The sequence below is a fragment of the Dendrobates tinctorius genome, unplaced genomic scaffold, assembly GCF_039654945.1.
Source record: "Dendrobates tinctorius isolate UK_male_01 unplaced genomic scaffold, ASM3965494v1 ptg000031l, whole genome shotgun sequence".
NCBI lineage: Eukaryota > Metazoa > Chordata > Amphibia > Anura > Dendrobatidae > Dendrobates > Dendrobates tinctorius.
Window position 1 is genome coordinate 12,393,156 of NW_027361699.1, and position 24,865 is coordinate 12,418,020.

Below are 24,865 nucleotides of genomic sequence, written 5' to 3' on the forward strand. Positions count from 1 at the left end.
GAACATCGATATGGGACGAGAAGTAGTTTGTAACCATAGTTGACAAGTGCTGTCTCCTGTCATTTTCAATCGATGCAGTATTACCAGTCGTGTTAGCGGGACTTGAAAAATCAGTCCACAACATGGTCATGAAAACCCTGTCTCCAACGCCACTTCTGATGTGTGCACCACCAACACCTCTTCCAAGCTGCCCCTGGCCCCTATGGCTCGTGTGAGAACCATCACCACTGCTGTGTGCTGGGAATGCCTCAACCAACCGGTTTACCAGAGTTGCTTGTTTGTAAGCCAATATTAGGTCAAGGTTCTCCTGTGGCATGATGTTTTGGAATTTGCCTTAATAGCGTGGATCCAGGATGCTGGCCAAACAGTAGTCATCATTGTTCATCATTTTGGCAATGCGGGGGGTCCCTTTTTAGGATCTGCAAGGCATAATCTGACATATGGGCCAATGTTCCCGGTGTCAATGATGCACTGCGAGTGCTGGGTGGAGGAGCCCTTTCTGGCAAATCCACATCCCTCCAGTCACGCACAAACCCTGTACCAGACCTTGCCACACCAACATTTTCACTTGCCCCACGAGAAGCATCATCCTTCCCTAAATAATCATCCCCATCATCATCCTCCTTCTCCTCTTCCTCTTCTTCCTCCACCTCGTCCAGGAGAGTTCCCAGAGCAGACAATGGCTGACTGTCATCAAGGCTTCCCTCCTCCTCTTCCTCATCATCCTCGGCTGCAGATGCCTGCTCCTTAATGTGCGTCAAAGTTTGCATGAGCAGACGCATAAGTGGGATGCTCACGCTTATGATGGCGTCGTCTGCGCTTACCAGCCGTGTGCATTCCTCAAAACACAGAAGGACTTTACAGAGGTCTTTCAGCTTCGACCACTGCACACCTGTCAACTCCATGTCTGCCCTCAAAGTGCCTGCCCATGTATCCTCCCACAAATGCATTACGGCCTGCCTCTGTTCGCACAGCCGCTCAACCATGTGCAGGGTGGAGTTCCACCTTGTTGCAACGTCGATAATTAGGCGGTGCTTGGGAAGGTGGAGCAATCTCTGCAGCTTCTGCATACGACTGGAGTGTACCAGCGACCGGCGGATGTGCGAGCACAGTCTTTGGACCTTCTGGAGCAGGCCTGTTAACTCCGGATAATTAGTGAGGAAGCACTGCACCACCAGGTTCAAGGTGTGAGCCAAGCAAGGTATGTGTCTGAGTTTTGAAAGGGCTATGGCTGCCACAAAATTCCGGCTGTTATCACTAACTACCTTACCTGCCTTAAGATGTAGACTGCCCAGCCATGATTCAGTTTGTCGCTGAAAGTAGTCAGCCAGTACCTCCGTGGTGTGTCTGTCGCCCAAACACATCATCTTCAACACAGCCTGCTGACGCTTTCCACTAGCTGATCGATAGGGGGACACCTCGTGTGCAACACTGGCAGATGCGGATGGAGTGCTCGTGCGACTGCGCTCTGTGGACGAGCTTTCGCTTCTGGAGGAGGAGGAGGGTCGAACGCCTACAGCCAACTGTTTCCTATACCGTGGGCTAGGCAGCACTGTCCCACCACCGCTGTCCCCTGTGGACCCTGCATCCACCACATTAACCCAGTGCGCAGTGATGGACATGTAATGGCCCTGGCCATGCCTACTGGACCATGCATCAGTTGTGAGGTGCACCTTTCCACTCACTGATTGCTTGAGTGCATGTACAATGCGGTCTTTCACATGAAGGTGGAGGGCTGGGATGGCTTTGCAAGAAAATAAGTGGTGACTGGGTAGGTCATAGAGTGGTACTGCGTAGGCCATGAGTTCGTGGAAAGCTGTGCTTTCAACCAACCGATAGGGCATCATCTCTAACGAGATTAGTTTGGCAATGTGGGCCTTCAAACCCCGTGTATGCAGATGAGAGGATGAGTACTTTCTTGTCCTACTCATAGTCTCTGGTAGGGTGAGCTGGACTTGAGAGCTGCATATGGTGGAACTAGCAGTGGACATGGCGGACTGAGAGAGGGTTGATGATGGTGATGGAGTTGGTGTTCTTTCTGATGGCCTAGATTCAGTCTTTCGTTGCAATAACAGTGTGATTACCTGACTGATTTGCCCTTGCGACGACAACTCAACATTTGCTGCTGGTGGTGTGCTAACCGGTGGGCTTACAGTGGGGGAAACAATGTAGTGTTGCTGACTACTTTCTTTGGGAGCAGTTGCACATGTGGTACGTGAGTTTTGGTAGTCCGTCCACGCTTGCAAGTGCATGGTGGTTAAATGTCTTAACATGCAACTGGTATTCAAATTTCTCAGATTTTTCCCTTGGCTAAAGGTCTTTGCGCACTTCTTACATATAACCTTTGCCTGAATATTAGGATTTTGTTCAAAAAAGTGCCACACTGCACTCTTCCTACTATGGAAGACATTTTGAGGCCTTGCACGCTATGCTATTTTGACCGTCTGACCAAGCTGTCCTGCAACTCTTTTGGTTTTTGTAACCTGTTTTTGGACTGCTCCGGGCCTGCCAGATAGCAGCTGTTGTGATGTTGATGCCCACTGTGGATGCTACTCCTCCTCTTCTGAGCTATTGGCAGCTGCACCCTCTTCCCCAAATGGATGCCAATCTGGGTCAACAACTGGGTCATCCATCACCTCCTCTTCAATGTCATGTGCACCTTCCTCTGTGTCACCGTGTATGGTGGTATAGTATGCGGGAAGGGGCACCTGAGTTTCATCAGGGTCAGATTCTGCCTCAGTACACTGCGAGGACAATGTAGTGCTCTGAGTGAATGTACCAGAAGAATCATCTATCAGTGGCTGTGCATCAGTGCACTCCATGTCAGATTCATCTTGGCCTGGGTAATTCACAATTTGACTTGATAACTCAGGCATGGTATGTGAAAACAGCTCCATGGAGTAATCTGTAGTGTGGCCTGCCGCATCCTTCAATTTTGGTTGGGGTGAAGGACAAGGAAAGGTGTGGTTCATGACCATGAGCCACCAATGACGACTCAGTGCTTTTATTTTTTTAAACTTTAGAAGAGGAGGCAATAGAGCTGGAGGCTGAGTCAGCAATGTAAGCCAAAACTTGTTCTTGAAGCTCCGGCTTTAAAAGCGGTTTACCTACTCCCAGAAAAGGGAGCCTTCGAGGCCTTGTGGAGCCAGACGATGACGCAGGCTCAACACCTCCTGCATTAGGTGCTATTTTGCTTTTGCCACTGCCAGCAGATCCACCACCAACACCATCATTACCAGCTGCCAACCCCCGCCCACTTCCACAGACTCTTCCACCACACTTCCTCATTTGTGGGGAAAATGTACCCAAAAAACCACCAACTATATGGTACTGTAAAACATGGGACAAGGTGTATATAGGAGTGGGGAGAATTTGAATCTCTCTAGACTTCAGGACACAGTTGGATTCTGTCAGGCCCTGTTTATATTACACCGCAATGTGACAGGCAGATTCTGGATGGTGTAAGAAATTTGTGTAGAGGACTGTGGAGAATAGGAATCTCTCTAGACTTCAGGACACAGTTGGATTCTGTCAGGCCCTGTTTATATTACACCGCAATGTGACAGGCAGATTCTGGATGGTGTAAGAAAGGTGTATAGAGGACTGTGGAGAATTGGAATCTCTCTAGACTTCAGGACACAGTTGGATTCTGTCAGGCCCTGTTTATATTACACCGCAATGTGACAGGCAGTTTCTGGATGGTTTAAGAAAGGTGTATAGAGGACTGTGGAGAATTGGAATCTCTCTAGACTTCAGGACACAGTTGGATTCTGTCAGGCCCTGTTTATATTACACCGCAATGTGACAGGCAGATTCTGGATGGTGTAAGAAAGGTGTATAGAGGACTGTGGAGAATTTGAATCTCTCTAGACTTCAGGACACAGTTGTATTCTGTCAGGCCCTGTTTATATTACTCCGCAATGTGACAGACAGATTCTGGATGGTGTAAGAAAGGTGTATAGAAGATTGTGGAGAATTGGAATCTCTCTAGACTTCAGGACACAGTTGGATTCTGTCAGGCCCCGTTTATATTACACCGCAATGTGACCGGCAGAAATTGCCTAGTGTATGACAAACTACAAGGTGTATATAGAATTGGACAAAATTGGAATCTCCCTAGAGTGTAGGTCTGTAAGAATGGACAAACTCCTCGGCTTTTCCTTACAGAGTCACACACTTAGATAGCTTCAATTTGGCCGTGATAACAGCCGTTACACGGTACTGAGAGAGGAGTGTGCACGTACACTGCTGTATGGTGTATGTAAAATTGACAAGCTCCTTGTTTTTGTATACGGACTGACACACGCTGTCTCTCTCTAGTTTTAAATGTAATCAAACAGCAAATATACTAAACTGTTTGAAAAACGGACAAAACTATAAGGTGTAGGTCTGTAAGAGCGGACAAACTCCTAGACTTTTCCTTACAGAGTCACACACGTAGATAGCTTCAATTTGGCCATGATAACAGCCGTTACACGGTACTGTGTGAGGAGCGTACACCACTGTACGGTGTGTGAAAAGTGCTCACCACACATCTAGATAAGTTCCTTAGGGGGTCTAGTTTCCAAAATGGTGTCACTTGTGGGGGGGTTCCATTGTTTAGGTACATCAGGGGCGTTCCAAATGCGACATGGTGTCCGATCTCAATTCCAGCCAAAAACATCAAATGGCGCTGCTTCCCTTCCGAGCTCTGCCATGTGCCCAAATAGTCTCTAAACGTGACATGGCGTCCGATCTGAATTCCAGCCAATTTTGCAGCTCTGCCATGCACCGAAACAGTGGTTCCCCCCACATATCAGGTATCAGCGTACTCAGGACAAATTGCACAATAACTTTTGCAGTCCAATTTCTCCTGTTACCCTTGGTAAAATAAAAAAAATTGGACCTGAAGTATTTTTTTTGTGAAAAAAAGTTAAATGTTCATTTTTTTTAAATATTCAAAAAATTCCTGTGAAGCACCTGAAGGGTTAATAAACTTCTTGAATGTGGTTTTGAGCACCTTAAGGGGTGCAGTTCTTAGAATGGTGTCACTTTTGGGTATTTTCTCTCATATAGACCCTTCAAAGTGGCTTCAAATGTGATGTGGTTCGTAAAAATAAAATGGTGTTGCAAAAATGAGAAATCGCTGGTCAACTTTTAACCCTTATAACTTCCTAACAAAATAAAATTTTGGTTCCAAAATTGTGCTGTTGTAAAGTAAATATGTGGAAAATGTTACTTATTAAGGTTTTTGTGTGCCATATCTCTGTGATTTAAGAGCATAAAAAATCAAATTTGGAAAATTGTGAAATTTTTAAAATTTTTGCCAAATTTCTGTTTTTTTCACAAATAAACACAAGTTATTTGAATGAAATTTTACCACTATCATGAAGTACAATATGTCATGAGAAAACAGTGTCAGAATCATCGAGATCCATGGAAGCGTTTCAGAGTTATTCCCTCATAAAGGGACAGTGGTCAGAATTGTAAAAATTGGCCCGGGAGTTAACGTGCAAACCACCCTTGGTAGTGAAGGGGTTAATAATGAATAAATACCAAAGTGGTTATACTCAAATGTAAAAAAGAAACAGTGACCCTAGTGTTAAACACCGGATGATACACAATATAATAAGTTACATACTGCTGCCAGAGACGATGATATATGTTATAATTCATAAAGAACATACATACATATAGAGAGGTTAAGTTACCTACGGGTCACTCCCGGGGAACCCACCACACCCGACGCGCGTTTCGCACTGAAATGCTTCGTCCAGGGGTAATACATAATATGTATGGGTGAAGGTGAAGAAGCTTGTGCCACGTGTGTGTTTATAGTTACGGACGGTGTACTTCTCTTTCAACTTAGATTTTCACGAGCATCCACCAGTTTGTTTGGTTTTCCTCCAACACTGATATTGATCTGCTTTCTCTAATTCAGCATCTCAAGAACATGTTGCACTTTGCCCTTTGTACAGACACGTGCATCTTTGGCAGCAGGGCATCTTTGGCAGCTGAGTCTCACACGCTCATCTGTTACACCGATCTTCTGACCGGCATGAAACCCATTCTGGTAATTGATGGTGGCTAAACGACGAATCTTTGAAGGCTGTATCCTGGATCTCTTACCTTCCATAGCCACTGCTGTTATTAATCATGTACATTCCCATTCCTGTCATCACCATGCCCCTTTTCCTGATCACTTCATCCAACGATTCGTCCACCATATTTTTAATAAAAACCTGCACCTTCCCAGCAGCAACTGTGTAGGAAGCCACGTTACAGTTTTGCAAGGTGTTTATGATGCCCCTAAAAAATTTTTTACACACTATGTTGATATTTACACCCAGGGAGAAATGTTTGCCAGTCCATTGACTTAGTGTGTGGGCATTCCAAGTTTAGGAGACCTGCTCCTTTAAGTTTGGCATAGTTTTAAGTCAGGCCTCCCTCCACATCTCATCATCCACCCACACTAGATCAACAGGGTTAATGTGTTCCGTGCTGCTACAGCCATTGTCGAATTCCGAACTGTTGCACCTCTCTCACCGCGTACCTCCGCAGCTGGTGCATGCCGCCCAACTTCTTCACTTTCGGTCTCACGTCCGGCAATGAGGACCCGTAGGGTACGCGTGTGTGTCACACGCTATTGACTCTGTGGCTGTGTGCCCGGTACCAGTTCACATCCAGCATGTTTGCCCACAACCCGCAGCTCTGACTGCTCCCGCAGTGACTCTGACATCTCTATGGTCCTGGAGGACCTGACCCAGAAGTCCCGGCACGCATTCCCTATATCAGGTCGTCTCTTCCTGTAGGCGGCGCTTGAATATCACTTTTGCTTCCTTGCAAGGCCTTCTTGGTGCCTACATGGTGGCTCTCTGTACTCAGGTCCACTACCTTGTACTCTGGCATGTTTCCCAGCATGCACGCTGCTCTGTCTTGTACCCAGATGTGCTTCCCAGCACACACTCTGCTCTGTCTTGTACCCAGGGGTGCTTCCCAGTACACATCCTGCACCATCCTTTACCCTGCGTGCCCCTGTGTACACGCTGTACGTACTTCCGTACCCAGCGTGCCCCGAATAAACGCTTAACTTTTTCATGTACCCTGCGTGCCCAATCTTCACCCTGCTAAACACGGTCTCTCGTGCCTCCGTCAAGCCGACCACCTAGTTTCAGCACAAACAAGGGTGGATGGTTTTGCTGGGCGAAAAATACTTGTTATAGAAAAGGTTGAGGTGTACCACACAGAGGAACATGTTTGTCAGCCAGCACACTTAGTGTATGGGCATTACAAGTCTCCTTTTAAATGGGACATTTTTTGTTAAGAGGCCCTCCTCCATGTTTCTTCCAAGTGGGGATTGGGGTTATTGGGGTGCATATGACTTAGTAGCAGGACAGGCCTTGCAGTCAATGCAACATTTTTTATGGAAGCCATCATGGACATCTCCTGAAAAGGAGTATTGGGGTGCATCGTAATTCTTGGCAGCCCATCCACTCACTGCATGGGCTGTAACAGTTTCGGAGACTCACTGTTTAATAATGGCCCTTTTAGAAGATTAATACTGCCTGATACCCCTGTATTTTCTGAAGGTTTTGTGCTCACTTTTGAAAACCCAAAATAATGAGTAGAACAAGGCTAGCAGACAGAACTATCCAACGTATGCCTGCGAAGCAAAGATTTTTCCAACACAGATACACCAGGCCTTAGCCTGAGATAACAGACTGTATTAATTTTTTTTTTTTTTTGGCTAAATAGTGCTATACATAGGTACAGTTTCACCCAGGACAAAAAAAGAAAACCGCCGTATCCTGGCCAAACTTTGAGCACTCACAGATATGAGCTGCATGGAGATACCACACCAAAAAATGTGTGGCCTGTATTATTTTTTTTTTGGCTAAATACTGCTGTATTCAACCAAAAGTGACAGCTAGTGTTGTACATTCCGATACCGCAAATATCGGGTATCGGCCGATATTCGCAGTATCGGAATTCCGATACTTTTTGCATATCGAATACCTGAATCAGAAGTTCCCATAATGCTATGAGCCAGTTTGATTTGACTCAGCCAATGAGGAATCCTCAGAAGTGTGGGCACATCCTGCTCGGCATGTAGGCATGTTAACTAATGGCATGGCTGTGATTGGCTGCTGAAATGATGTCATGATGCACTATAAAAGCTGCCGCCGCCATTTAGGGTTGACTCTGCTGTGAATTCAGTTAGGGACAGGCCGCTGTTCAAGACTCTGAGGGACAGTAAGAGATAGTGATTTTCCAAATAATATTGTGCTTTACCCAGGCTACATTATCAATCAGTGTAGCTTTCTTTTGCCTTGCAGCGCTGTTCACAGCTGTCTGCAAGGTCTGTGTGAGTGCAGCTCACGCTGTGTAGTGTGTCCTGCAGCCACCTCTGGTTGTAGGCCGCTCAGCGTGCATCACTGCCTCATACATATTTTTGTTTTATTGCTGCTAACTTTTCATTAATTCTCCTATTAGTGTGCATCCGTCCGTATCCATATACATTGGTTGCAAACACTATAGGAGTAGACAGCGGAGCCTTTCTGCAGCCTTTCAGTGCTAGTGCCCAGTTCTCTGCACTATTCACGGCTGTCTGTGAGGTCTGTGTGTGAGTGCAGCTCACGTTGTAGTGTGTTCTGCAGCCACCTCTGGTTGTAGTACGCTCAGCATGCGTCACTGCCTCATACATAGTCCTTTTTTTGTTTTAATGCAGCTCATTTTTCCTGATTTTTTTCTCCTATTAGTGTGCTTCCATCCGTATCCATATACATTGGTTGGTTGCAAACAGTATATAGGAGTAGATAGAGGAGCCTTTTTTCTGGCTTGTGCCCTGCAGCCGCAGCCAGATTAGTATTAGCCTATTTTTTGGAGCCTCATCTATTGCATTGTAGGTTACCTTCCTGCATTGTAATAGCACCAAAAAGTTTGTGATACTATCGCTTTCACATCTTTGGTCACATCCTTTTTGATTTTTTGAAAACAAACACGTAAATAAAGTTCACCAAACACTCCACTTGACAGTTGTGTAGGCCACATTAGCTCATATTAAAGTGTAGTCCACACACTTTATAAAATTAGTGTTTCTTATACCTGTTAGCAGCTGTTCGGGAATAAGCACACTAAGCCCCCCCTTTGTACTTTTCTTCCCATCTTTATCAGTCTACCAAGATGAAGAAGGCAGGGAGTAAGGCACGTGGTCGTGGGCGTGGAGTTTCAGCAGGGAGAGGACGTGGGGATTCTGTGCCTGCTGCGGGCACCAGTGACTCAGCATCCTCCAGTTTTACCAGGCAACAGTCCTTTATGCGCTGCTTTGTAGAACTCACTGTACCCCACTGCTGCGGTACGAAGAAATTGAAGCCGTTGTCGGATGGATGGCAGCTAACGCATCGACTTCAATTACTTCCACATCCTCTTAGGGCCAGAGCACTGAAGAGCAACCATCTGTCTCTTCACCACCTGCCAAATTGCCCAGGCAGTCAGAGAGCACTGGACAGGAGCCATCTCTACTTCTGTTCTCTGAACCTCTTGGCTTGGAAACAGGGGGCCAGTCAAGCAGCATTCTAGAATGTGAAGAAGAGGGAGTATGCAGTGATGCACAACTAGTTTGTCGCTCTGAATCTGAAGAGGCGGGTGGGCCAGTGCCTATGGTCAGAACATCTCAGTACGCATCAGATGATGAGATTCAGGTGCCACTTTCTGGTGCGTACTGTGCTGGTGAGACTACCCAGGAGAAGCAGGTGTTTGAAGAGGGGAGTGTAGATGATGAGGTCCTTGACCCATCATGGCGTAAGGAACAAGAAGGTGGTGGGAGCTGCTCTGAGGAAAAGATTCCCCGAACGGCCAAAACAGGAAGGAGAGGGAGGGGGTAGACTTGGTTGCCTGTAGCCTCCACTTCGGCACCCGTTCGGAGCATTCCTCTTCCAAAACCCAAAACGGGCGCTCCCAGGACTTGCAGTGCGTGGTCCTTTTTTGACACAGTTGCAGATGAAATTTGCTTTGTCAAATGCAAGCTGTGTAATCAGAAAGTCAAAAGAGGGAAAAGTGTCAGCAACCTGAATACCACAAATATGTGGAAACTTGTGCGGACCAAGCACGTGGTGGAGTTACAAAGACACACTGAAGACGTAGGACAACCTACAGCACCACCTACCACCTCTTCAGCTCGTGTTGTAGCCTCTTCCTCCAGCTCACACACAGCTGGTTCGGCTTCCTCACAGGATTGCCATGGAAGAACCTCTGGCACTGTTGTCCAGAGACCCAGTGACATTCCACCCACAGAACCACATTCCCTGTCATCCTCACACTCCCAGGCCACTCTACAGCCATCAGTAGCACAGGCATGGGAGAAAAGGTGGCCATACTCGGCAAACCATCCCCGAGCACAGGCTCTGAATGCTGGCATTGCCAAACTACTGGCCCTTGAAATGCTCTCATTCAGGCTGGTGGAGACTGACACCTTCTGGAACTTCATGGCGTTGGCAGTCCCACAATACACCGTGCCCAGCCGCTTTTATTTCAGCAGGCAAGCCGTCCCTGCCCTGTAAAAGCATGTGGAGGGAAAAATTAAACATGCGCTACTAAACGCCGTCAGTAGCAAGGTCCACCTGACCACCGATGCGTGGACCAGTAACCATGGACAGGGACAATACCTTTCCCTCACTGCCCATTGGGTCAAGGTTGTGGAGCCAGGTACAGATCTTGAGAGTGGCACTGTACGTGTTCTGCCAACTCCAAGGATTGCAGGAATTCAGTCTGTACACATTGACTCCTCATACTCCAGTTCCTCAGAATCAGCGCTGCAGGAGCCATCACGGTCTACCTCCACATGGACCCGTGAACGCTTACCCGATATGAGCACAGCCATGGCCAAACGTCAACAGGCCATACTGAAATAATTTCTTTGGGGAATCGAAGCCACACAGTGCAGGAGCTCTGGAATGCCATCAAGCAGGAGAGCAACGTGTGGTTTGTGCCAGCGAATCTCCAGCCAGGCTTGGTAGTGTGTGACAATGGCCGAAATCTGGTGGCAGCTCTGGGCCTAGGCAACCTCACTCACATCCCATGTCTGGCACATGTGCTCAACTTGGTTGTGCAGAGCTTTCTGAGGGACTATCCGGATCTTGATGCACTGCTGCACAAGGTCCGCATATGGTGCGCTCACTTGCGGCATTCCAGCATGGCAAGATCGCGCATTGCAGCTCTGCAGCGCCAATTCCGCCTTCCGGAACATCGCATCATATGTGACCTACCCACCAGGTGGAATTCAACGCTGCATATGTTGGAGCGGTTGTGTGAGCAGCAGGCAGCAGTAATGGAGTACCAGCTGCATCAGGTGCAAACAAGTCACACTGTGCGCCAGTCACACTTCAGCACCACTGAGTGGGCCTCTATGCAGGACATCTGCCACGTTTTGCGTGCCTTCGATGATTCCACGCGGATGGCGAGTGCAGATGATGCAGTAGTCAGCATGACTGTCCCCCTTATCTTCCTGCTTCAAAAAACACTGCAAGCACTAAGGGAGGAGGTTTTGGAAGAGGTGGAGGATGAGGAGTCACAAATGCCATCTGCTTCTAGACTGTCTACGCAACGTGGTTCCTCACAAAGGCCTAGGCAGGGGACACTTTGTGAGGAGGATGAGGAGGAGTCAATGGAGAAGGAAGACATCTCTCCAGAGGAGGGAGGTACACAATGTTCTAGTAGTCAGTATGTAGAGTGAGGGTGGGGTAATGCAGAGCAGGCAGAGATGACGCCTCAAGCAGGGGACAGCGCTTCTTGGGAAATTGGGAGTCTGCAGCATATGGTTGATTTCATGCTGCAGTGCCTGAGAAACGACTGCCGCATCGCCCACATTCTCAACACGGCTGATTATTGGGTGTACACCCTCCTAGATCCTCGCTACCAGGACAACTTACAGAGCCTCATAACACCGTTGAACTAGGAGCGTAAAATGCGGGAGTACCAAGACACACTGGTGCATTCCATCATGTTCTCCATTCCACCTGAGAGCAGTGCTGCTAGTGCTTTACAAAGCAGCTCTGTGCGTTGAGGCAGTGGAGGAAGCTCTGCACAAAGAGGGAGCAGAGGCAGCGCCTCAGCACAAGGCAAGACCAGTATGGCCCAAATGTGGCAAAGTTTTTTGTGTCCGCCACAAATGTCTACACCATCACAGATGGCTCCAGTCAGCAGGAGGCAATGTTTCCGTCAGATGGTGACAGACTACATGTCTTGCCTTCTCAGTGTACTCCAAGATGGCTCTTCCCCCTTCAGGTTTTGGGTCTCTAAGCTGGATACATGGCCAGAGCTTAGCCAGTATGCATTGGAGGTGCTGGCTTGCCCTGCTGCTAGTGTATTATCGGAACGCGTCTTTCGTGCCGCATGTGGTGTACTAACAGACCGTCGCATGCGACTATCCTCCGATAACATTAACCGGCTTACTTTTCTGAAAATGAAGAAGGCCTGGATCTCGCCAGAATTTGCCTGTCTTCTTCCAGAATAAATAATTGGTTGGCAACAGTATCCAGGTCTCCAGTTGTGTTAAGGTTTCTACCCCCTGAACTGTAATCGCTGGGGTCCAACACCGCCAGTTGTTGCTCAGAAGTGCCGTCTGCACAGAGAAAAACACATGCTCCAGTGTTAGTGGGGTTCAGTAACGGCAGCTGCTCCCCTGCTGTGTGTCCGGCAATATCTCCTGCTCCCTCTACATTCATCCCAACATCAGATATTAAACTTGCTCCTATTAGGCCTTAGCCTACTCCATGAATGACCCTGGGCTACAACACCGCCAGTTGTTGCTCAGAAGTGCCGTTTGCACAGATAAAAACACTAGCTCCTGTGTCAATGGGGTTCAGTAACGCCAGCTGCACCCCTGCTGTGTGTTCAGCAAAGTCTCCTGCTGCCTCCACATTCAAACTACATCAGATGTAAAACTTGCTCCAATTAGGCCTCAGCCTAAACCCTGATTGAACCTGTGCTCCAACACCGCCAGTTGCTGCTCAGACGTGCCGTCTGCACAGAGAAAAACACTAGCTCCTGTGTTAGTGGGGTTCAGTAACGCCAGCTGCTCCTCTGCTGTGTGTCCGGCAAAGTCTCCTGCTGCCTCCACATTCATCCCAACATCAGACATTAAACTTGCTCCAATTCGGCCTTAGCCTACTCCATGAATGACCCTGGGCTCCAACACCGCCAGATGTTGGTCAGAAGTGCCGTCTGCACAGAGAAAAACACTAGCTCCTGTGTTAGTGGGGTTCAGTAACGCCAGCTGCTCCCCTGCAGTCTCCTGCTGCCTCCACATTCAAACTACATCAGATATAAAACTTGCTCCAGTTAGGCCTCAGCCTAAACCCTGATTGAACCTGGGCTCCAACACCGCCAGTTGTTGCTCAGAAGTGCCATCTGCACAGAGAAAAACATATGCTCCAGTGTTAGTGGGTTTCACTAACGCCAGCTGCTCTCCTGCTGTGTGTCCGGCAAAGTCTCCTGCTGCCTCCACATTCAAACTACATCAGATATAAAACTTGCTCCAATTAGGCCTCAGCCTAAACCCTGATTGAACCTGGGCTCCAACACCACCAGTTGCAGCTCAGACGTGCCGTCTGCACAGAGAAAAACACATGCTCCAGTGTTAGTGGGGTTCAGTAACGCCAGCTGCTCCCCTGCTGTGTGTCCGGCAAAGTCTCCTGCTGCCTCCACATTCAAACTACATCAGATATAAGACTTGCTCCAATTAGGCCTCAGCCTAAACCCTGATTGAACCTGGGCTCCAACATCGCCAGTTGTTGCTCAGAAGTGCCGTCTGCACAGAGAAAAACACATACTCCAGTGTTAGTGGGGTTCAGTAACGCCAGCTGCTCCCCTGCTGTGTGTCCGGCAAAGTCTCCTGCTGCCTCCACATTCAAACTACATCACATATAAAACTTGCTACAATTAAGCCTCAGCCTAAACCCTGATTGACCCTGGGCTCCAACACCGCCAGTTGCAGCTCAGATGTGCCATCTGCACAGAGAAAAACACATGCTCCAGTGTTAGTGGAGTTCAGTAACGCCAGCTGCTCACCTGCTGTGTGTCCGGCAATGTCTACTGCTGCCTCCACATTCACACTACTACTGATTTCAAACTTGCTCCAATTAGGCCTCTGGCTCCACTCTGTCTCTAGTCTTTACCCTGGCCTCCAACACTGCCAGGTGCTGCTCAGAAGTGCCGTCTCCACAATCAACACTTGCTCCTGTGTTACTGGGGTTCCGTAACGTCAGCTGATCCCCTGATGTGTGTCCGGCAATGTCTCCAGGACAGAGCAGGAGACATTGCCGGACACACATCAGGGGATCAACTGACGTTACTGAACCCGAGTAAGGCCTCTTTCACACATCAGGTTTTCGCCGTCAGGCGCGATCCGGCGCTTTTGACAGAAACCGGATCCGGCGAAATGCAATGCCGGATCCGGTTTCCCCCCCGTTGACTTGCATTTGCGCCGGATCGCGCCGGATGGCCATGCGTTTCATCCGGTTTCCCCCGGATCCCGCAATGTGTCGCGATCCGGCGTCTGGAAAAAACGGCTACTGTAACATTTTTTGTCTCCGGCGTAAAAGCCGGACACGCCGGATCCGGCGCGTCCGGCTTTTTCACACAATGAAAGCCTATGAGCGCCGCAATGCGCCGGATCCGGTGGCCGGATCCGGTTTTTTTGGTCTGAGCATGCTCAGTAGCTCTGCCCACAAGACATATATAAAAGCAAGACAGTGGGACCCACAGCCACACCCAACATGCCACCCAAGAAAGCAACCAAGCGCAGCAGGAGAAGGCAGGAGACCACTGCAGCACCATCAGCACCACCACCACCCCAAATGGAGCAGCAAATGGAACATGCTGAGGAGGGGAGGCCAGCAGCAGATGAGAGACGGTAATTATCAAATCCCCCATTCCTCCAAACTAGGGCTATTGAATATCAAGATATTCATTGGCCCTTTGTTTCTCTTTATTCAACAGCCGCCCAATAGATGCAGCAGCAGCAGCAGCAATGGCAGCAGGTGGAACACCACCCACAGGCATGGAGTGTGGCCACCAGGAAGACAGCACATCATCTTCTGGGAGCCCTCCCTCGCATCGTCAGCGTTTGACGGTAAGTTTTTATTTCCAAAATCCATCATCTCTGTAATATATGTCTATTCATTGCCTTTTATTTCAAAACAGGATTCACAAGATGAAGAGGAGCTCCCAGAAGAAGAAGGAAGGGGTGGACAGACGCTTGGAGTGGGCTTACAATTGGTAAGTTTTTTGCATCAAACGCAGAAACACAACATCACACTACACACAACACATAGAAAACAATGTTCTGCAGACCACACACAGCAAACAAATGCCTACATCCAAAGACATAACATTTTTTGTTTTCTTCTCTAGTCTTCCGAATCTGGTGCTCGGCCAAGAGGTCCTCGCAGTGCCTCCCAGGGTCGTCGGCGACAGCAACGCGGCGGTCACCAGCGTGTAAGTATAAATATTTTTGCTTTGTTTTTTTGCACTTTTTATTTCATTTCTTTTGTGGAGGCTAATTATGTTATTTTTGTCTTTTTCTTTAACAGCCTTCACAGCGTGCTCCCGACTCTGATGGTGAGGATGGAGGACTCGATGTGGACCACCTCATCGATCTCGTCAGAGAAAGGGAGCCGCTCTGGAATATGGCTGACCGCCGCCACGCTGACCTTATCGTTACCCGACGACTCTGGGAGGAAATCTGTTCGCTCCTTGTGGGCCGCTGGGAGGACCTCGATGTTCGGGCCCAGATTAAAGAGCGTAAGTATATACAGTACCGGTTGCTTGATGTAAACCAGTGTTTCCCGAACTCCAGTCCTCGTGGTCCCCACGGATCATGTGTTCAGGATTTCTATTTACTATGGAAATCCTGAAAACATGACCCCTGGGGACCATGAGGACTGGAGTTTGTGAAACACTGATGTTGTATACTAACCACTCCTTTCTCGTTTCAGGGAACAGAATTGTGAATCGGTGGCGGTCTGTGAGGGATCGTTTCAAGAAGGAGTTCAATAAAGAGATGCGGGCCCCGAGTGGATCTGGAGGACGCAGGAGCAAGTACAAGTACGCACAAGCCCTGTCGTTCCTCCGGGAAACAATGGTCACTAGAAGGTAAATATTACACACCACATGTGAAAAAAAATGTTAGATTTAACTTTTTTTTTTCAGCCAGGGCCATACCATGTCAGTATTTTAATTGTTTTTTTTTCTCTTTATTCCACAGCACGGTGAGCAGCACTCGGGAGCCTGCACGATTGGACCCTTCTGAGGCGATCCCTGAGGAGATCGGCACCGAGGGACACTTCGACCGCCCCGGTACATCTGCACCTTCCCAGCCTTCCCACACATTCGACCCATCTGTCCCATCCACCAGCACAGGAGCATCGTGGCCGCCTACATTACATGAAGCTGCTGGTGAGGAGATCGCTTTCCCTTTACCCCACCCTTCTGCCCCTGCCACCTCTAGTACACCTGCGGGTACTGGGCGGCAGCGGCAGAGGGGTCAGGAAAAGAGTTATGCGCCAGAGTTCTTGCATCTGAATGCATCTTTCCAGAACTGTCTAAAAGTCTTGTCAGAGCAAATCTCCGCAGGCTTTCAGCAGATCAACTCCAGCATTCTGGAGGTGAAGACACTTCTGCAAACCATGCATTCAGAAGCAAGATCTTCGCCAAACCACACCTTTTTCAGGTCTGTTGTGGAGCGCATGGCAACACTATCTCCTACCCAGCAGATGCATGTAATGCATTCGTGCCACGGTGCTCTACAGCAGGTTACCTCCCAACCTCCACCTCCCACCACTGTAGTTCCTCCACCTGCACCCCCTCCAGCCACTTTCCATCCTCCCCCTCCTATTACATCTGCACCCCCTCCAGCCACTTTCCATCCTCCCCCTCCTATTACATCTGCACCCCCTCCAGCCACTTTCCATCCTCCCCCTCCTATTACATCTGCACCCCCTCCAGCCACTTTCCATCCTCCCCCTTCTATTACATACCAGCAACCTCACCAGTACCAGCAACCTTCCCAGTACCAGCAACCTCCCCAGTACCAGACATCTCCCCACTTCCAGCAACCTGCCCCGTACCAAACTCCTTCCCCGTACCAAACTCCTTCCCCGTACCAAACTCCTTCCCCATACAACTTTCCATCAACATCATCTGCTCCTACAGTCCCTGCCCAAACCTCCACTCCACCGCCCACCACCTCTTCTGCCTCCCACATGTCCACCCATTCTGTATCTTTTTCCACACCATCACCTCTAACTGTTCCTTCCCCACCACGATCCCAGTCCTCTCTCCACACTCCCATTGTCGAAGTGTCCCGCAGCCCCTCCAGCAGTATTTCCACCCCACACTACACCGAGTTATATTTTTTTTTTTGTAATAAAAATGCCCATTTGGTTGGTTTCAAACCTTTATTAAAAAAGTTTTTTTAACTTTAAAAACAGTTTACACAAAAAAAATTTTTTTAAATAAAAGTTAAATTATTGTTTACACTGGTTGTCTGTCATTTCTTTCTGCGGCGAAATATGTTTAAAAAAAAGGTTAAATACAGGGTATTTAAAAGGTAAAAAGGTATTCAAAACCAGGTATATAACTGTGGGTAAATTTTAGCTTTTTGCCACAGTTGTGTTCCTGGTTGTGTTTGAAGCAAAGTATTTCACCTGAAAAGTTGTGTTTATTGTTGGTGATTTCCTAACAATGTACACAACTTTTGTTAATAGGTGAAATACTTTGCATAAAACACAACCAGGTACACACCTGTGGCCTAAAGCTAAAAATAGTAAGACCATGACAAGATAGCCAACTTTGGTTGGCAAAGGTATATACTGTTGGTCCAGAAGGTACACAAGTTTGGTAAGGCACAAATCTTTCACACTCTGTCATCCTGCCAGTGTACTCTGCCTTGAGGTGACATAAAGTATAGTGCAAAATTGTCCCTCATTACTGAAACCGTCACAGAACTTCTAGTGGTAATATTTCCAATCACAACATCCATCTTCGCCAGTAACTTGCTCTTCTCTCCAACCTGCACTTTCTCCTCTACAACCTGTCAAAGAAGGGCTGTAGGAACATGCTATATATAGTTTTCCAGTAGCCAATCCCGTTCGGAAGGCCACAAGGGTCAATTTTAAAAACCAGATCCGGCGTAATCCGTCGAAAAACAGATAGAAAAACGGATGAACCGGATGAGACGGATCCGGTTTTGTCTGTCAAGAACAAGATGGATCCGGCAGAAAACCGGATCCGGCACATCAGGTTTTACAAAACATTTGCCGGATCTGGCATTCCGGCACGACGCCGGATTGCGCCTGACGCCGAAAACCTGATGTGTGAAAGTAGCCTAACACATTAACAAGTGTTGATTGTGCAGACAGCACTTCTGAGCAGCAACTGGCAGTGTTGGAGGCCAGGGTAAATACTAGAGACAGAGTGGAGCCAGAGGCCTAATTGAAGCATGTTTAAAATCAGTAGTAGTCTACAACAGATATTAAACTTGATGAAATTAGGCCTCAGCCTACACCCTGATTGACCCTGGGATCCAACATCGCCAGTTTCTGCTCTGAAGTGCCATCTGCACAGTCAACATATGCTCCAATGTTATTGGGGTTCAGAAATGTCATCTGATCCCCAGCTGTGTGTCCGGCAATTTCTCCTTCTCTGTCCACACTCTCACAACTACAGATTTTAAACTTGCTCCAATTAGGCCTCTGTCTCCACTCTGTTCGTAGTATTTTCCCTGAGTTCCAGCACCGCCAGCTGTTTCCCGGCATTGTCTTTGGCACAGGTACTCCCCCCTGCCCAGCCTGGTTCCAGCACGCCTGCTGTTTCCAGGTAGTGTCATTGTCACTTTGCCACCAATACTTTGTCCAGTCGCGTTGCGGTCGGGTTAGCCGAGTCTATGGTGCCTGCAGTTTATCGGCTTACTATGTGGGCTGCGGGATCTGGCAGCAAAGGCTGGTTCCATAGTGCCAATAGGACAAGCACCCCCTGTAGGACTGTGGGTTTCGGTAACTGCGGCCGGCTCGCGGCCTTGCAACTTTGTTTTTCATGGGTACTTCTGCTACCCATCCAGGTTCCAGTACCATCAGCTGGTTCTCGGCAGTGCCTTTGGCTTAGGTGCCTCCTTCTCGGTATCCGAGTTCCAGCAACGTCTGCTGGTCCTTGGTAGTGCTTTCTAGCACAGGTACCTCCTGCTTAGTAACCAGGTTCCAGCACCATCAGCAGGTCCTCGGTAGTGCCATTGGCTCTTGTTCCTTCCATCCGCCACCACTAGATCGCCAGTGTTAACATGTCCCACACTGCTACAGCCAGTGTCTAATTCCAAACTAGGGTGAGTGTTTTTGCTGGGCGTAAAATACTTGTTATGGAAAAGGTTGAGGTGTACTCCACAGCAGAAAAAGGTTTGTCAGCCCAACACACTTAGTGTATGGGCATTTTAAGTCTAGGAGACCTGCTCCTTTTAAATGGGATTTTTTTATTAATAGGCCCTCCTCCATGTTTCTTCCAAAGGGGGATTGGGTTTATTGGGGTGCATATGACTTGAAGTCATGGCAGGCCTTGCAGTCAATTCATGAGAAAACAGAATGGGAGTACAAAATGAATAATGTGAAGTGGATTGTCCTGGGCCCATCCAGTACCGTGGTTCAAAGGCTTATTGGGGTGCATATGACTTGGTAGCAGGGCAGGCCTTGCAGTCAATGCATAAGAAAGCAGAATAGAAGTACAAAATGAATAATGTGAAGTGGATTTTCCAGTGCCCATCCAGTATGTGGGTTCAAAGGCTTATTGGGGTGCTTATGACTTGGTAGCATGGCTGGCCTTGCTGTCAATGCATAAGAAAACAGAATGGGAGTACAAAATAAATAATATAAAGTGCATTTTCCTGTTCCCATCCAGTACCTGGGTTCAAAGGCATATTGGGGTGCAGATGACTTGGCGGCAGGGCAGACCTAGCTGTCAATGCATAAGAAAAGAGTATGGGAGTACACAATGAATAATGTGAAGTGGATTTTCCTGTGCCCATTCAGTATGTGAATTCAAAGGCTTATTGGGGTGCATATGACTTGGTAGCAGGGCAGGCCTTGCAGTCAATGCTTAAGAAAACGAAAACAGAATGGGAGTACGAAATGAATAATGTGAAGTTGATTTTCCTTATGCCCATGCAGTATGTGGGTTCAACGGCTTATTTGGGTGCATATGACTTGGAAGCAGGGCAGGCTTTGCAGTCAATGCATAAAAAAACAGAATGGGAGTACGAAAAGAATAATGTGAAGTGGATTTTCCTGTGCCCATCCAGTACCTGGGTTCAAAGGCATATTGGGGTGCATGTAACTTTTGGGGCGAGCCAGGCTTTGCATTCATGCAACATTTTTTCTGGAAGCCCTCCTATGCCTCTCGTGAAAGGGGTATTGAGGTAAGTCATAATTCTTGGCACCCTATCCACTCACTGTATAGGCAATAACAGTTTAGGAGACTCACTGTGATTTTTTCCTGCCTCCTGAGGTCTTAGTTTCAAGCTCAGTTCCGGTCTTCTCAAGCTAAGTTGTCTTTGCTAATGTTCACATTTGATTTGGTTTGGTCTATTCAGTTTTTTGTGTGGTCAGCCAGCCCCAGCTGGGTCTGTGCTGAATTTCCACGCTTATGTCACTGTATGGGCCAGTTTGCTTTTTGTCCCTTATTAGATTGGCCTCTATTTGCTCTGTTCTCAGAATATGCCAGGGAGCTGATATAGTGGGAGAAGTTTAGTGACTTCAGGGTATTTTTTGCTATCAGAAGTGTTGGACACTTTTGCAGGGTTTTTTGGCGTGATTGCAGACAGTATCTTTCATTTCCTGTCCTTTCTAGCTAGTGTGGGCCCCATCGTTTGCTCAGCCTATTTTCCTACCTGTGTTCGTGTTTTCATCTTGTCTCACCGTCAATACATGTGTGGGGGCTGTCTATTTCTTTGGGGTCTGCTCTAGGGCAGTTTTAGATTTCACCGTTTCTTGCTTTAGGCTTATTTAGTCCTCCAGCTGTGACGAGGCGTCTAGAATCATCGTAGGTACGCTCCACGGCTGCTGTTAGTTGTGTGGTTAGGATCAGGGGTCTGTAATCCACGTAGTTACCAACCTCTCTGGTTTTCTGTGACTTGGCTTGGTCTTGTTTTCCTCCTCGGTGACCCATTCATAACAGGCTCCATAGTGTTGTAGAGTCCTTAGTGCTTAGAAAAACTATTCTAGCATTGTACTGTACAGTGCTTCAGAAAATAAAATTTAATTTGCATGCAAATGAGGAGTCTTGGTGCATGACCAAGAGATTGTTGCAATGTTACACCTCTACGTTTGTATATTGGGACCATTTTTCTGCTTCTGATTGACATTGCTTGTTTCCCAGAGTGAGTGATAAATACTGCCAGTGGCAAGGTCTGTTCTCCCTCCCTGTGTAGAGAGTGTAGGCTTTCTAGACATCTTCTACGTGAAGCTGTTTGCTACATTTCCAGGTGGATCAGTGATCGAAATTGGCATAATCAGCAAGAAAACAGGTAGGAGAATCTGCCCAGTATATGTGCGGAGGCGACTGGGGACAGGTAATGTAAATATATGACATGCATCCACATGCTGACACTGGGAAGTGATCACTGTTAATCAGAAACAAGGTAAGTCCCTCAATATGCAAATGATGATGTATTTGCATATAAATTAAGTTATTTTTCAGACACTGTGCCAGTTATAGGTACTGTGCTAGTACAGTTTGTTTAGAAGTTAAATCCTCAACAACAGTGTATAGCCCATCTAAAATACATTTTGGAGGTTAATGGACTACCTTTAATGCTTCAATTTTGCTCAGTTGATTTCATACCAAGCATTCTCTTTTGTAACTGTGTTCTATAGGTAGAAGCCTAGCACCTAGTAATAGGGCTGCTATCGGCAGGATTTCCAGAAGCCACTCAGTTTAGCAGATTTCAGCGGAATCCTGGTTTTAAATCCTTTGAAATCCAGATAGGGATCTTGTCTTATGCAGATCCCCAAGGTTATGTCCATAGAGAGTCTGCGGATAGGTGGATCAAGCTGGTAGAGAGAAGGTACTTCATTTCAGATCTTATTCAGGAGAACAAAGCCACAGGCGAAATCAGAAGTCAGGGACATATTCAGGATGAAGTCAAGATAATTTATATGAATCAAGCATTCTTATTCAGAGTAGGGTTAAACAAGAGGTTAAACCAGGGTAAGAACTTGTAACTGGCAGCTAGAGATAGACCACTAGGGGGTAAAATAAAGAAGAGCCTCCAAGCAGATAATCAATTACAAATGATAAATAGCTATTTGCAGTCAAATAGAAGGTGATTTGGAGGCATGACAGCAAGTTTTTTCTAGAAAAAGACCCTAAAAGGAAGTTATTCACCTGCATGAGGTCATGTTTTCTTCTTTCATGGGTGCCTTCCTTTGCTGTGACTCATGCAATATTTTTCAAATAACTCAGTAAAACCTTTGATATACTTAGTCAACTCATTTACAGGTCAACTCAGGCAGGTATGTGTTGTCTAAGGATTCAGTAGCTTTGCTTTTAGTTACCACATCTACATCGGTCCAGGTTGCTCACCCAAACCTATGTCTTAGATTATTCAACATACATACATCTACTTCCCCAGGTAAACAAAAACAAAGTTTTTGTTTTTAGATTCATTTTAACTTTATTAGTTATTTTAAGCCATGTCACAATGCATAATGTGTGATATGCAGCCAGAAAGCTTCACATTATAAAATTTTGTGTAACTTACAGTAAGAAACAATGCCAGTTGGTATTGACACTTTTGCTTAGTATACCTAAAATGTATAGCAGGCACTACAATATACATAAATGAACGTTGGCTTTATATTATAAACCAATTTAATGTGTAAAAATAAAAAAGTTAAAGTTAAAGCGCAAGTGCGATTTTTTTTCCCAGTGAATCAAAAATACTAAACTTGTATGTGTCACTTTTAGTTAATGTTTCTCCAAGAATTATTTAATTTTGTTAAAGATTTATACCATGTAAGGGCTCAGTAATCTCTTCAATGTTGTAGCAGATGTAGGGTGAGACCCATCTGAAAAGCAGCAGGTTGGATATGAACAAGCGCATTAGCAGTGGGGGATTGTCACTACGTTAGAAACATACATCCTCAGCTTTTTACTTCATATTCTTGCCAACAAGAACAGATGGAATATTCACATTATCAAAGCATGAAAAAGGTAGAAAAATCATCTTTAGAAAGCAGTTGCATCATTAATAATTTAAAGGTCAAATTAGCACCTCTTCATAGTTGACTGATTTTCAATATTTCTTTAGTATTTATTGAGCAACTAAAGCAATAATGTAGTGAATATCCTGAATAGAATGAAAATCAAGTTTTCAAAATCAATTAGAGTTAAGACAATTATTAATTCCACTACAATTTGCATTAACTTTGTAACATAATTTATTTATATGACAAATTGATTAAAGGAGTTTGCTGGAATTGTTTTAAAAATTAACCAGACTGCTGGACTGAGAACACAGAGATTACATTTACAGTATACTTACCACTACACTTACAAATGTGGCTGATTCTGCCAACCAATTGCATTCTTCACAGATAAATACTGGGGATGAGTGAACACACTCTGTGATGCTCGGATATCACTTAATTATCTGTGTTCTGCCCATTCTGTGCAGCTAGATATTTTTAAGTGCTGTTACAGCTATCGCCAGTAGGTGTCATAAGTTGCCCTTCTCCTTTTATTCATGTGTTTGGAATTTTCTGATCTCCAAATGGTTAATTGTTCAGAACCGCCCCTTCTTTCTGCCTGGTCAACAGCATGTAACCATTTTTCCAGCCGTCTCCGGAGTAGCTCACATCTGCTCAGCTCAGCTCTTTGCAATCCATGGCTTATAACAAGCGGATTCCAGTAAGGATAATGAAATTATTAGTTATGCATCTCTCTTAGCAGCCATAATGCAGTCTCCAAGGATGTTTGCATTGCATGCTCAGCCCCTGTGATGTTATTTCACTGCATGTTTATTATAAGCATCCTCTAGTTATGCATCCTCCGTTCAGTGAGTGTAAAGCTGGCAGCCATTAGTGTGTTAATTATGTTTCTCCTTTGCTGCTGTCTATGTTATATTGCCAAGCTCTTATATAATGCATATAATTAGGGATGAGCGAGCATATTCGTGGGTATTCGGTACTCGGTGAGTAATGCTGTACTCGGTACTTCGCGAGTATTTCACTACTCGCCTCGCACTATTCGGTTCTTCCGCCCAGCAGTTGCCAATCACAGTAATGCCGCACCCTTCTTGGTTGTGGGCGGCATTACTATGATTGGCTGGTGGACCAGCGTCCTATGAGTCATCATAGCCTGGTACTAAGCCCTGCCGCTGCCATTTTCTGCACATTGCATGCAGAACACAGCTAGTGTAGGGAGAGTGTGAGCAGCTGCTAGGGAGAGTTGTGTTTTTTGGTGCAAATCATCCAGAAATCCTCTGTGAAACCCAAAATCTCTTTTCAGAGCTGAAACTATAAGGTCAGGGACTGAGTAGTGACCATTTTCCCAGCTTTTTTTGGGGTCACATTTACCCCTGCAGGGCAGTTTTTTTGTGCTGCTGTGGTGCTGTGTTCATAGAATCACAGCGAATAGTACGCACGCAGGTACTGCACAACTGACACGCAGCCAGCACCACTGTCTTGTGTGGAGACTGGGGTGTGTATTCTTGCCTTAAACCTCAGGGCAGTTTTTTTGTGCTGTTGCGGTGCTGTGTTCACAGCGAATAGTATGCACACACGGTACTGCACTACTGACATGCAGCCAGCACCGCTGTCTTGTGTGGTGTCTGGGCTGCGTATTC